Here is a 13429-nt window from a genome sequence, read left to right on the forward strand (position 1 = left end):
TTTAGAAGCTATACTTACAACGTGATTATTTTTATAAAATTCTTTACTAGCAATAGTCTGCTCGTCAGAGTGCTTTAAATAGGGCTGGCAATGGGTAGGGTAGGGTAGGATTTGGACCCTACCATAACCCTACCCGCGGGTTAAAAATTTCATTAAAACTCTACCCTACCCTATCTGCGGGTTGAGAATCTCTCAACCCTAACCCTACCCGCACCCTAAAATTTTAAACCCTACCCTATCCTACCCTACCCGAAGAAATATCAAATTTTTTCAAAGTAAATATAAAATTCAATTATTTCAAATTTTATACGTATTAATAACATAAAAAATAAAAAACTAATGCTCTAAATTACTAAATTAACTAACTAATTTAGTGGTTGTTCACTTATTATAAGTCATTACATAAGAAAGGTTGTGGGTTCAATTCTCACTTCCTTCACTATATAGAGAGATTTTTATAAAATATGTGTTATATATGAGGTGCGGGTAGGGTAGGGTATGGTACACCCTAAACCCGTACCCTACCCTACCCGTAGCGGGTAGGATAACCTACCCTACCCGAACGAGTTGGACTGGGTTGGGTACCCGCGGGTAGGATATGAATTGCCAGCCCTAGCTTTAAACAAGTTACACTTTAGAAATTGAAAAAAAAAACTAACTAAGGTAATTTTAATGATAGACACTTTGAATTTGATTAAAAGCTCAGATTATGTGGCAAAGGATAGAAAACAAAGGGAGGCACTTTGCTAATAGAGTTTTAGAGACATTAGAATAATTCCAATTCTAATTGATACCCTAAAATAAATTTTAGCACATATAAATTATTTGGATACTTGAAAATTGAAATCAACAACCTTGTTAATTGTATGATATTTATTTTTCTTTTTTTTATTGCACTTTTCGAGATCATTACTTTTTCATCTTCTTTGAAATTTACCTTTTATTTTCATTTTTTTTTTCTGTTTCTTTGATTTTTTATTTTTTTCTGCTGAATATAACTCTAAAGTAAAATTGTAGAAACAAATAAGTGAAAATAAAAAAATTAGACTAGAATCCTAAAATTTGTAGATAAATAAGAATTTACTTATGATTAGTAATTAATACCGAATAATAAAGAAAAATAATCCAAAAATAGAAGCCACAACGGAAACAATAAAAAAGATAGATTTTTTTTTTGTAGATCCTAAAAAATCTGTTCTTAGCAACTTAAGTAATTAAATAAATTTTTTCAATGATAAAAAAATAACCTAAAAATTGAATATATAGAAAAAACAATAAGAGAGATAAAGGAATGAAAATTTCCTATTTAGTCATAGTGTGATTTAAAATCATGATATATTTCTAATCGTGGTTTAAAATTAAATTTTATGAGAAATTTTCTTTTGGTCATAAATTATAATTAATCATGATTTATTTTTAGTTGAAACTAGTATTTTTTCTCGTAATATCATTACGGAAATATAAATTTTTTAAAACTATGTTGACTTTGACCTGATATTATAGATTATAACAGAAAAAATTTATAGAATTAAATTATTTTTATAAAAAGGTCATAGAGGATAAAAATTTTTGTCGACTAAGAAGACCAGGGTCTCCGTAGATAAAAAAATTAAATAATAAACATTTCAGTTTTTTTCACACGAAAGTGTTTAATTTTTTACTGATAATTAATTTTAATATTCATTATCCAAAACTTGAATATTAGTATAAAAAAATTTATATTGATAGTTATAAAATTAACTCATTTTTTTTAAAACATTTAAATCTTAATTCTAATTATTAATCACAATATCAGTATTCTCTTCAAATTATATGTAATAAAAATTTGAAGGAAGAGAAGTGAAAATATAGATTAAAAAGATAAGCGATGAAAAATCAAAACTAAAAAGCCAAAAAAATATGTATATAATAAATATTTTATGTGAATAATATTACAAAATCATCTTTTAATTATATTTAACTATAAATTTAATATTTTTTTATAATTTTTTGAATTTATTTAAATTATATTATTTTATTAATTTTATTTTTTGTAGAATAGAAAAGTAGAAAGATAGAGAATGAGAGAGAAAAGAGAGAGAAAGACAAAGAAGAAGAAGGAATGAAGGAGTTTGTTAATTTTGGAGAAAAAATTATTTTAATTGTAATAAAAAAATCTCATAACACAATTTATTTTGTTAAATTAGTAATATAAAATATAAATTATGAATTATATATAGAGTGAAAAGGGGTTGAGAGAAATAGAAAAGGAGAGAGAGATAAATAAGAGGATGGAAGAAATGAGTTTATTAATTTTAGAAGAAAATATTTTATCTTAATTTTAATAAAAAATATCATGTGATACATTTTGGTTGTTAAGTTAGTAATATAATATAATTATATTTTGAATTTAATTTTAATTGTAATTAGAGAATGTTATATTATATATTTTGATTGACAAATTTGTAATTAATCATAATGATATATAAGAGAGATAAAGTGGATGAAAAATAAAAAAATAAAAAATTCTTTAATTTTATAAAAAAAGATTTGATTTTAAATATAATAAAAAATAACAAATTTTAATAATAAAATTAATAATATATAATAGACGAGATACGAATACAGCTAATTTTGTTTTCAAATAGTCGTATAAAATTCTAGTTTTCCAATTTTACGAACTTAGGAGGATATGAATGAAGATGTATTTATAAGATTGTAGGTTCATGAACCTGGATGGGTCAATTTGCAAGTATCAATAGTCAATAGTCAATGGAATTTTAGGATTCTGCATTCGTGGGTTTAGAATAATTTGGTGATGGTGATTTATTATTAAGCAAAACTTTATTATACTCATTTGGGGTCATAGTGTGAGCTTCTGTGAAGGTTCGTTCTTTATGTGAAGTGCAGGCGAATTTCGGTCACGTGGTTTATTTTCATTTTACCAATTTCCATCTTTGCCATCATTTTGAAATGAACTAATGAACTTGTGCCATACTCTTCTCACTCTTGAGGTGGCACGTCCCAGTGCTCCCTTCTTTGCCAAAAAATTTGCAACTTTGTTTGTATCTCTATGGATAATGGCAAACCGAATTGCACACTCCTGCAATTCTTTAACTCGAAAATTTTGTGAAGAAGAGCTGACTCACAAGGATTAACCACGTTGAAGGGCCTCAACCGAATCAGTTTCTCACAAATCAATAAAACTTGCTCCATGCTCAAGCAACATAGCCAAATCTGTTGGTATTCTTCAATCCCGAGATGGAAGAGCTTCATGGAGACATAGCCAAAACAATAGCCTTACGTTCTCAGGAGCCACTCATATCCCTCTTTAGCCTTGTATTTGCTGGCGGAAGAGCCTAGCCAAAACCACCCTGCTGTGGCCTCACCATGCACCCAAGGGTCATAGGAATCAACGTCTAATTTCAATTCCTTCTGAGATAAAAGAGAGAAGATGTATTGTAAATGCCAAGAGTTGTTCATAATAAGATCACATATTCGAAGATTTGTGTCAGAAATATGAACAAAATCCATTTGAAGATCATCCAAGGAGAGAACCAAAAGGAATTTGTGATAGTCCCAATGTTCCAACTAAAACCTTTTAATTCTGAGCTTGGATGCAGCAAGAATAATGGCTTTCTAAACATGTGAGGAACCAATAATTTATCCTTATTGGATAAGAATTGCCACCATACTTCTTTGAAGTAACTAGTGTCTTCCAAGGAGTCAGAAGACTTAACAAAAAAAATAGAGATAAAAAAATAGGAGATATGCATTAAAATTGTTATTTACATGATAAAAAGTTATGCTATTTATAAAGATCTTTTAAAGTAATCTCATAAATATTTAGCTACCAATTACTAACTCTCAACTACTTATCATTACTCTAATACAATTACTTATTATTGTTCTAATACGTTCCATAAGTTAAAGGATGAAAAATATAAAGACCTCCTAATTTTCAGAGATTAAGATAAAAGAGATGAGAAGACAATGGCTTAGTAAAGATGTCAGCCAATTGTCCTGAAGAAGAGACAGGAAGAAATTTTATCATTCTAGCTTGAGCCTTTAGACGAACCACATGACAATCAACTTCCAAGTGTTTAGTTCGCCTATGAAAAATAGGATTTGCTGCAATCTGTAGAGCGCTCTGATTATCGCAAAAAAGAATAGGAGTGCCATCAGTTGGAGAAAATGCGGCATATTGATCAACTATTTGAGCTCACAGGTGGTGTTTGCAAGAGCCCTATATTCTGCTTCTATTGAAGACCTGGCAACAGTGGATTGTTTCTTTGTTTTCCAATAGATCAATGACTTTCCCAACGAAAAACAATAACCAGTTAAAGAACGACGAGTATTTGGACAACCCGCCCCATTAGAATCATTGAATCCGCACATATGAACAGAAGAGTCACGGGAAAGAAAAGACCTCTGCCTGGATTAGACTTCAAGTATTTCAGAATCATTGAATCCGCACATATGTAATGTCAGGCCGAGTAGTAGTAAGGTAGAGGAGGCTACCAACAAGACGACGATAAATTAAAAGATCAGGAAGCAAAGGGCTACTGCTGCAACTTTTGTAGAACTGTCCATGAGAACAGATGCTGGTTTAGCACCCAACAAACTAGAATCTTCCAATAAATCAACACAATACTTTCTTTGAGATAAAAAAATTTCTTTAGCAGAATGAGCAACTTCAATACCCAAAAAATATTTAAGAATACCCAAATCTTTGATTTTGAAATGATGATTTAAAATAGATTTAATGGTAGCCATTTCAGAAATAGAATTACTAGTGAGAACAATATCATCAACATACACTAATAAGACAGGAACTTCAGTACTAATAAATTTGACAAAAAGACTGTAATCAGAGAGAGCCTACTGGTACTCACAAGAAATTAAAAGTTTGGATAATTTTTCATACCATATTCGACTTAATTGGCGCAAACCATATAGTGATTCAGTAGTTTACAACACTGATTTGGATGATTAGAACTGATTCTAGGAGGCAAGGTCACGTATACATCTTCAGATAAATCTTCGTGCAAAATAGCATTTGTTAACATCTAGTTGATGGATAGACCACCTCTCCAAGAAATCCACCCTTTCTGTCTGTGTGAGGCCTTTTGCTACAGAACGAGCCTTATAGCGTTCCACGGAACCATCAGGGCAATGCTTGATCTGATAAATCCATCTACAGCCAATGGGTTTTACACCAAGTTTGGTTCAAATCTAGAGCAACAAGTTCAGCTTTCATAACACTGCGTCAATGAGAATATTTATTGGCATCTTAAAAAGACTTTGCCTCAATTTCAGAATGCAAGGATAAAATGAATTTCTGATGAGAAGGAAAAAGAGAGGTCAGAGACAGAACAGAAAAAATAGGATACCTAGAAGTTGAAGATGGTGGAGTTGGAGTAGTGAGAGAAGAGCCACAAATGTAGTCAGCGAGATGATTGGGGGAATGTCTTTGACGGATAGTAGATGAATGGTTGAGGACGGTGTAGCAGAAATTACGTCTGATTGATAAGCAGGAGATGAGGTTAAGGATTGTGAAGGAGGGGAAGAGATGAACTGAGGTGTATTAGGTTGATGATGAAGTATGGGTGGGTCAATGGGTAATGGTTCAGGCCCAATGGGAAGAGAAATGGGTTGTTCAGTTTGTGTTTCATGAAATTGTTTTGTTTTGGACATGTGTGAGTTTGGTATGTTTAAAACTAATTTAGTACTAGTGGCAAAAGGCATTACCATTTCAAAGAAAATAATGTTTATGGACATTTCAAACTTTTTATTTTCCAAAGTGTAAACAATGTACCCTTTAATTCTATTTTTAAAATCAAGAAAAATAGCTTTTTTTGTCCTTGGATCAAATTTAGAATAATTAGCCATGAAAATTGATACATAGCATAAGAAACCAAAAATCTTTATATCATTATAGTTAGAAAATTTATTAAATAAAATTTCAAAAGTAGTTTTAAAATTATTTATAGAAGAAGGGACTCTGTTAATTAGATAAACTGCATGATTGATAGCATAGGACCAAAATGATAGAGGTAAATTAGATTGAAACATGAGAGCATGAGCCACATTTAAAATATATTGGTGCTTATGTTCCTCTCTCCTATTTTGTTTGGGTGTTTCAACACAACTACGTTGATGAATTATGCTCTTTGAAGAAAAAAAAAATCATGTAAGAGAAATTCCAGTTCATTGTCGGAACGTATATACTTAACTTTGGAGTTAAATTGCGTTTTGACTAATTCAATAAAGTTCTTGACATGATTTTGTACTTCACTTTTTTATGGCAATAAAATTACCCAAGTAAAACGGCTAAAACCATCAACAATAGCTAAAAAGTATTTATGATTATGGATTGAATTTTGTCGAAACAGCCCCCATATATCAAAATGCAATAATTCAAATTTATGCCCTTTTGTTTAGGACATTTTTTGGACTAAGATTAAAATTTTTACATGGATAATTTTTCTTTATTTCTATGCTTCATGATGAGCCTTGTGATGTTTGCCATTTTTTTAAGCAAAAGAAACTTTCATTTTCTCTAAGTTTTAATAAAGCTAATGTAATGGGTGTTGAATGAGTGGTGTTTATTGTATGAGTAGGAAATGGATTATTTGTTGTGATGGAGGTTTCAAGGACATACAACCCTTCTCTCATGCTATCCAAACCAATAATTTTCAAATTGTTGTCCTGTAAAAAACAAGAAAAGCGTGAAAAAGTAAGTTGGCAATTGATCATTGAAGTTATTTTTGAAATAGAAATAATATTAAAATTAAAGTGGGGTAGGTAAAGAACATCATGAAGAAACTTTAGAACCATTAGGCATATGAATAGTAACTGGATTAATTTTAGAAAAAGATATGAATCAAGATAAATTGGAGGTAATATGATCCGTGACACCAGAATCAATGATCCAAGTGCCTGTAAATTTATTTTGTGTAGTAAAATTATTTAAAACAAAATAAGTATGGAATGAGCACAAATAATGGGTACCCAAAGTTGGGTCAGGAAGAAGCCCAATTTAGTTGGAGGGTGAGAGGCTTTTATCCTTGCTATCTGAAGATTGAGATTTAGCCTTTTTCAGAAATGCTAGAAGGATGCTGTGTTGGGTTGGAGTGAGGCCCAAATCCTGCTCTGTGTGTATTCTCTGATGAGGAGTCCTTTCTTCATGAACTAGGATATGAGAGAAAACTGGCAGTGTGGGAGAGCCATGAGGTGGTGTTGGCACAATGACGGCATTAACGGAGGTAAAGGCACGGTCAAGGAATTGTAGTTTCCTTGGGTGACGTGGGTGGCCGGAGGGTAGCCATGCTTGTTGTAACAAACATCCACGGTGTTTTTCCTGATGGAGGATAAATGTCGATAAAAGATTTCACACAAATAATCACATTGCAAGTATAGTTCTAAACTAACAATCAATCCTCGGTCAACGTTTAATTAGGTTGTCACAAGTACAAACTCCAATAAAAATAAATCGAAGTATTCAAACCTCGGCTCATCTCTCAAGGAATTGCAGGGAAGTGTGTTTATGATTGGTTATGATGTACTTCTTTTTGTGGTTTTGAAATAAGGAACAAGAAATGTAAATAGCGAGAGAGTAAAGAAAACTCAATTGGTAAAAAGGTCTTGGTAAGGGTTAATGGTTAAGGATCTCTATCCTTGTTACTAATCACAATATGATAGTCGTAGGGATCAATCTCATTTAATTATTCTCTAATATTTGAAGAAAAGTCAAATGAGCTTCATCAATCCCAATCTATAAGTCCTAGGCACTTACTAATCGAATTAGTGAAAGCTAGTGTCAATGGACATCAATCATCAATCACTTGGATATTAGCAACTCAATGTCACCCAAGTTATCAACCCAAGCCAAGAATAGAAAACTCTACTCTATAACTAAAAGAAACATTTCATCAAACACATAGCATGCAATAAAAGTAAATATCACAAAATGCAAGAAGTAGTAAAGGCTATGACTAACATAAACAAGAAATCAATAATAGTAAATAAGGCAAATATCAAGAGACATGAAAACATAAAATTGCATTGAAAGAAAATTGAGAGTAACAAAAGGACTCATAAACTAAAATTGCAAAATTAAGAAATTAACAAGAGGAGTTGGTGAACTAAAGTGCTAGAACAAATAAGAGTAAGAGAAAACTAAATTAAAATAAGACTGAAACCTAAACCTAAGGAGAAATTGAAAGAAGAAACCCTAAATTCTAGAGAGAAGAGAGAGCTTCACTCTCTAGAATTCTACATCTAAAGCCTAAAGTGTGTAAATGAATGGTGAATGTGTACATCCAGCTCCACTCCCCATCCTCTTCTCTTTATTTTCGGGCTTGAAACTGGGTCGAAAGCAGCCTAAAAATCGCCCCCAGCGTTTTTCCTTTACTGAGGCACATGCCGCTTCTCACGCGTACGCGTCAGTCACGCGCACGCGTCATTTGGACTATGGCTTGGTCACGCGTACACGTCATCCATGTGTATGCATCAAGATCAGCTTCTCAAATCTCCAAATTCTTGTGTTCCTTCCACTGTTGCATGCTTCCTTTCCATCCTCTAAGCTATTCTTGTCCTATAAAATCTGAAATCACTTAACGAACAAATCACAGCATCGAATGGTAATAAGAGATGATTAAAAATTAGCAATTTTAAGGCCTAGGAAACATGTTTTCAATCATAGCACAAAATTAGGAAGAAAACTTAAAAACATGCAATTTACATGAATAAATGTGAGTAAAGTTGATAGAATCTACTCGATTTGATCCAAAATAAGTCATAAAATAGTGGTTTATCACCCCCCTCTACCACAATAAGAGCAAATCTTCGAAGAACTGCCATTGCCGCATCCTGTGTTTCAAGAGGCATACCCACGACCATGACCAAGAGGAGGAGGACGAATTTCTACGACAGCAGCAATGGTTCGTTGATCGTCTAAAATTCGAGATGCATTTTGAAATTGACGTTTGTGTTGAACGACAAGAGCGAAGACCTTGGTGACAGGCGGAAGAGGATCAAGAAAAAGAACTTGTGATCGAGGGAGTGAAAGTGTGAGACACCGACGGTGAGAACTTGGAGCACTAAGAGTAGACGGTGGGAGACCAAAGCATTGAGAGCAGCAGAACTTCTTCTTCACACTGCACCAGAAGCGGCAGATGGCAGCGGCCATATACCAGCTATTTTCAGAAATACCGCTAAAATGCTGTATTGTGACAATCTTGGTGACTTTTCAAATGGGGCTGCTAAATCAAACAATTTGGCTGTGGTTAAAGGGCAAAATGCAAGGCACACAAATAAATCCTCAATTGGAACTAAAAAAAAGAAACCCTCTCCTTCCGTGATTCAAGAAAAACACAAAACCTCCAAGGGCTCTCTACTTCTCTGCTGCGCTCAAAATCGTGCCACCCTCATCATATCGCTTGGCCATTGCTCCATCCTATTGCATCGCCTTTGCGTGTGAATCCCACTCTCACTGCCTATTCAGTCTGCTACTTCCCACAAATCCCACGAACAAAATCTTTCCTCAATCCGCCACCCATGCACCATCCTTCTTTCGTTCTGATATGCTCCATCTTTACTACTGCTTGGTTTCTTTTTTCCTGGTTTGATCTTCTCTCTGCACTTGCTTTCAATTAATTAATATGTATTAGGGTTATCTATTAGGAATTAGGATGAGCTTTTTAATTTGTTGTAATGAATGAGTTTTCATTTAAGCTCTTTGTCTTGAGTTTCCATCTCATTAGTCAATTAGTATTTTTTAATATTTGTCTTTTTTATTTTTCCTCTGTTGATAGTACGGATACTTCTGACTAATTTTACAAGCAAAATTGGTGTTATAGTTACCAAGATTTGAACTTCAAAAGCCATTCATGTGATTGCAATTACTGATGAAAATGGGGCATGCTCTAGGACATTAAAAGTTTTTATGGCAATTCTAAATAAAAAATGGATTTTCAAAATAGATAGTAAGTTATTGTAGTTCTATGTTTTCTTACTTTATTACTTGATTTTATCCTCATATTTAATTTCTGACTATTGAGTTTCTTAATCATTTAATAACTTTATTATTTGGTTCTTATTCTGCAATGATTATGTTCATCTCAGAATTGGGAGTTAAAAAGAAGAATAGAATTTATAGGACAATAAGATCAAATTCAATAATATTTTATGTAATGTTTTCACATAAAATATTTATTTTAATTGTGGTAATATTAATTCCTATTGAAATATCAAAAAATGAGATATGAGATATTGATATTCTACTCATGGAAATTCATGAATTATACCACTAGTTATTATGAAACCTTATTATTATTATTTATTAAGATATAAATTGTTTTGATTATTAACGGTATCTTTTATGCTTGTATATATATATCCTATAACATATTACTAGTTATGCCTTTTAAGTTGTTTATGAATAGTAAATAGTTGGCCTTACTGTGGTTAGCTTTTGTGGTGGTTATACACTCTATTTATTTTTGCTTATTCTTATATTTGTTTTATGTTTATGCTATCTATCTCGTATTTTAGGGGTAAAAATATGCATGAAGAGACAAATCATGTTACAAAAAAATCACATGAGATCACTCTTACCAACCATGGGTGTCAAGGTGGCCCAAAAATTAGCAGATTGAGAAAAATTGTCAATGTATATACCTCATTTCATTACATCATATGTTCATGCAAAGCCATAGCTTGTCTTTTATTATACAACTTAAAATTTTGCAACTGGATATCTTTAATTGTCTTTTTCTTTTTGAGCTCACTCATTTAACTATTTAGCAAATTTCTTATTATAATGAATTCTATTATTCTATTTTTTTAATTATTACGATTGCAGGAATATGACATCCACAAAAGAGGCAAAATTTGGTAATTTTGTAATAAGTAAATGTGTTCTTGATGTGTGATTCTTAGTTTGATGATTATTGCTTGAAATTGGATGAATTTCTGCTTAAATTTTGTTGAAAACTTGTTGATTTATTGGCTTGGTGGTTCAGCTTCATGGAGATAGTCATGAACTGAACTGTTTTGGGTATATTTGGGGTTGATTTTAAGTATGAATATTGGGAAATTTGATGTGATTTGGTGGTTGAAAAGTTAAAGTAAAAGTTGAGAAAAATCAATATTGAAAAGCCTGAAAACTGATTAAAAATCAAACCGAAAATTTGAAAGAAATTTAAAAGAAGGTTCGGTTTTTATGGTGGAGGTGTGATCACCAACACAAAGTTTATTTTTGAAAATAAGATTGTATTTTGATAAAATACCGTAATTAAAAATAGTAATTTTATAAGTTTATGCATATTTTGGGTAATAAGTAAAAGTTCAAGAATAAAATGGATATTTTATAAAAGTACAAGGATAATTTTGATAATTATAATGTATGTAAATTATTTTAGTTAATTTGTAAAGTACGTTGGTTCAAGATATAAATCTTTCTAAAAGTTCAAAATTAAAATGTAATTCCCAAAAGTTTAACGATCAGACTTTTAATAATCATGTTTTTATTATCAAAATAATAATAATATTATTCTCTTATTATTAATATTAGTCTACTCATAATAATATTATTATTATCCTTTTTCTAAAGATATTATTTAAATTTGAATATTTGTTAATGAAAAGGTGAAACAGTAATATTTTTTAAAAGGTTTAAAAAGACAAAGTTAAGTTAAGAATTTTTGAATATCTTTTCGTAAGACACTTAGGGAAAGGTGAGGAAAAAGTGCGTGGATATATAATTTTTATTGTTGAAATGTATGTAAGTAAAAGAGAATAATAAGAAAAAAAGGAAAAGAAAAGAAAAAAATTAAAGGGATCTCTGGCATAGGAGAGCAGAGAGCAAAAACTAAGAATTTAACGAACCTCTACTACAAGAGAGTAGAGAACAAAAAAGAGAAGAATGTATTAACTAAAGAGATATCTGCCACACGTGAAAGCAGATGTAACCCTATTTAGGCCTTAGTGCCAAACATAACGCGGGGATACCCGTAGGTTACATTGCTTTTCCAGACACACATGAGTACCCCGGGTGTTGCGCTTGTGAGTCAAAGTTTACTTACAGAGGTTTATGACGGGCATGCATGAACACTAGAAGTGATGCACCTGTAAAACAAAGGTTTCTTACAGAGATTATGACATAACGTGCTTAGTCTGGGACTAAACTTTGGAAAAGCCATATTTGACCAAGGTGTTGGATTATTTTACGAATGGGTAGAAACTGATAGATGAGCTCATTACCTGCAATAGGAATAGACATGCATCATATTTAGTTGCGCATATTTTTGTGTTGTGTATTTCTATGAATCTGTGTGCTTTTGGTTGATTACTTTTCTATTCTCTGTTTGTTGAAGTTGTATCTGTTCTATTCTTTGTTTGCTGTAAAATAAAGAATAAAATGAACTTAACTGCTATCCTGACCCTACTAAGGACTCCCCAATTCTTACTCCCTCTTTTCACCTTATAGATGGAGATGGGAGAACTTTTCTCTGATCTACTAGAAGTTTTTTCGTATGAGGATCTCGACCTCACCCGCGTGTATATACTCCATGACCCGTCAAAGAAGGACCATATATAATCACATTTGAAGACCTAGAGTGTCTTTCCCTCACTTTTGTGACCTTATATGGGACTAGGCTTATAGAAAGAATTAGGCTAGCCTGGGGGTTATAAACCTCCACAATATATTTTTATAAAGTGCATTTTAGAATTGCGGCGGTTGTAGTTTACAAACCGCTGTAATTTTTTTAAAAAAAACCTGTTAACCAAATTGCGGTTGTTTCAAACCGGCATAAATAGTTTAATCATGTTTTGCGGCGGTTATACCAGCAGTTGTTAGAAATCACTGCAAAAATTACTACCCGCACAACAAACCAGGGCAGTTCATTAACTGCTAGAATTGGATTTTGCGGCAGTTTTAGCGAAAAAATTCGCCACAATTTAGCTGGCCACCATAATTTGAATGGAAGGCGTAATGCAAATTTTGCAAGAGTGTGTTTAATGCAAATCCAAAAAATGGTACAAAGTTATTGAAGAACCATGTGGATCGATATTGTAAGAGAATAAAAGGGGCTAACTCAAGGCATTCATCAATTGTTGAATCATAAGAAAAACAAGTACAAATGCAAAAGTGAATGAAGATGGCTTTGTGTTTGATCCTTCATACACAAGAAAGTTATTTGACATTGTATTTTAATTTATGTATGAATCTTAAGATTTTTTCTTAATTTATATATAAATATGTAAAAATTAAAGTGTTATTTAAGTTTTTAAGGGACAAGGCGAGTACTCGTGAGGGCGATTAGGGTGCAATAGTCTACTACCCGCGGGTAGGGTGCGGAGCACTACAAGAAAAATACTAAGTACGGAAAAATATAAACCTGATGTGAAATATGAAAAATATAAAAAATATCGCTTTAAACCT

The sequence above is a fragment of the Arachis duranensis genome, chromosome 1, assembly GCF_000817695.3.
Source record: "Arachis duranensis cultivar V14167 chromosome 1, aradu.V14167.gnm2.J7QH, whole genome shotgun sequence".
NCBI lineage: Eukaryota > Viridiplantae > Streptophyta > Magnoliopsida > Fabales > Fabaceae > Arachis > Arachis duranensis.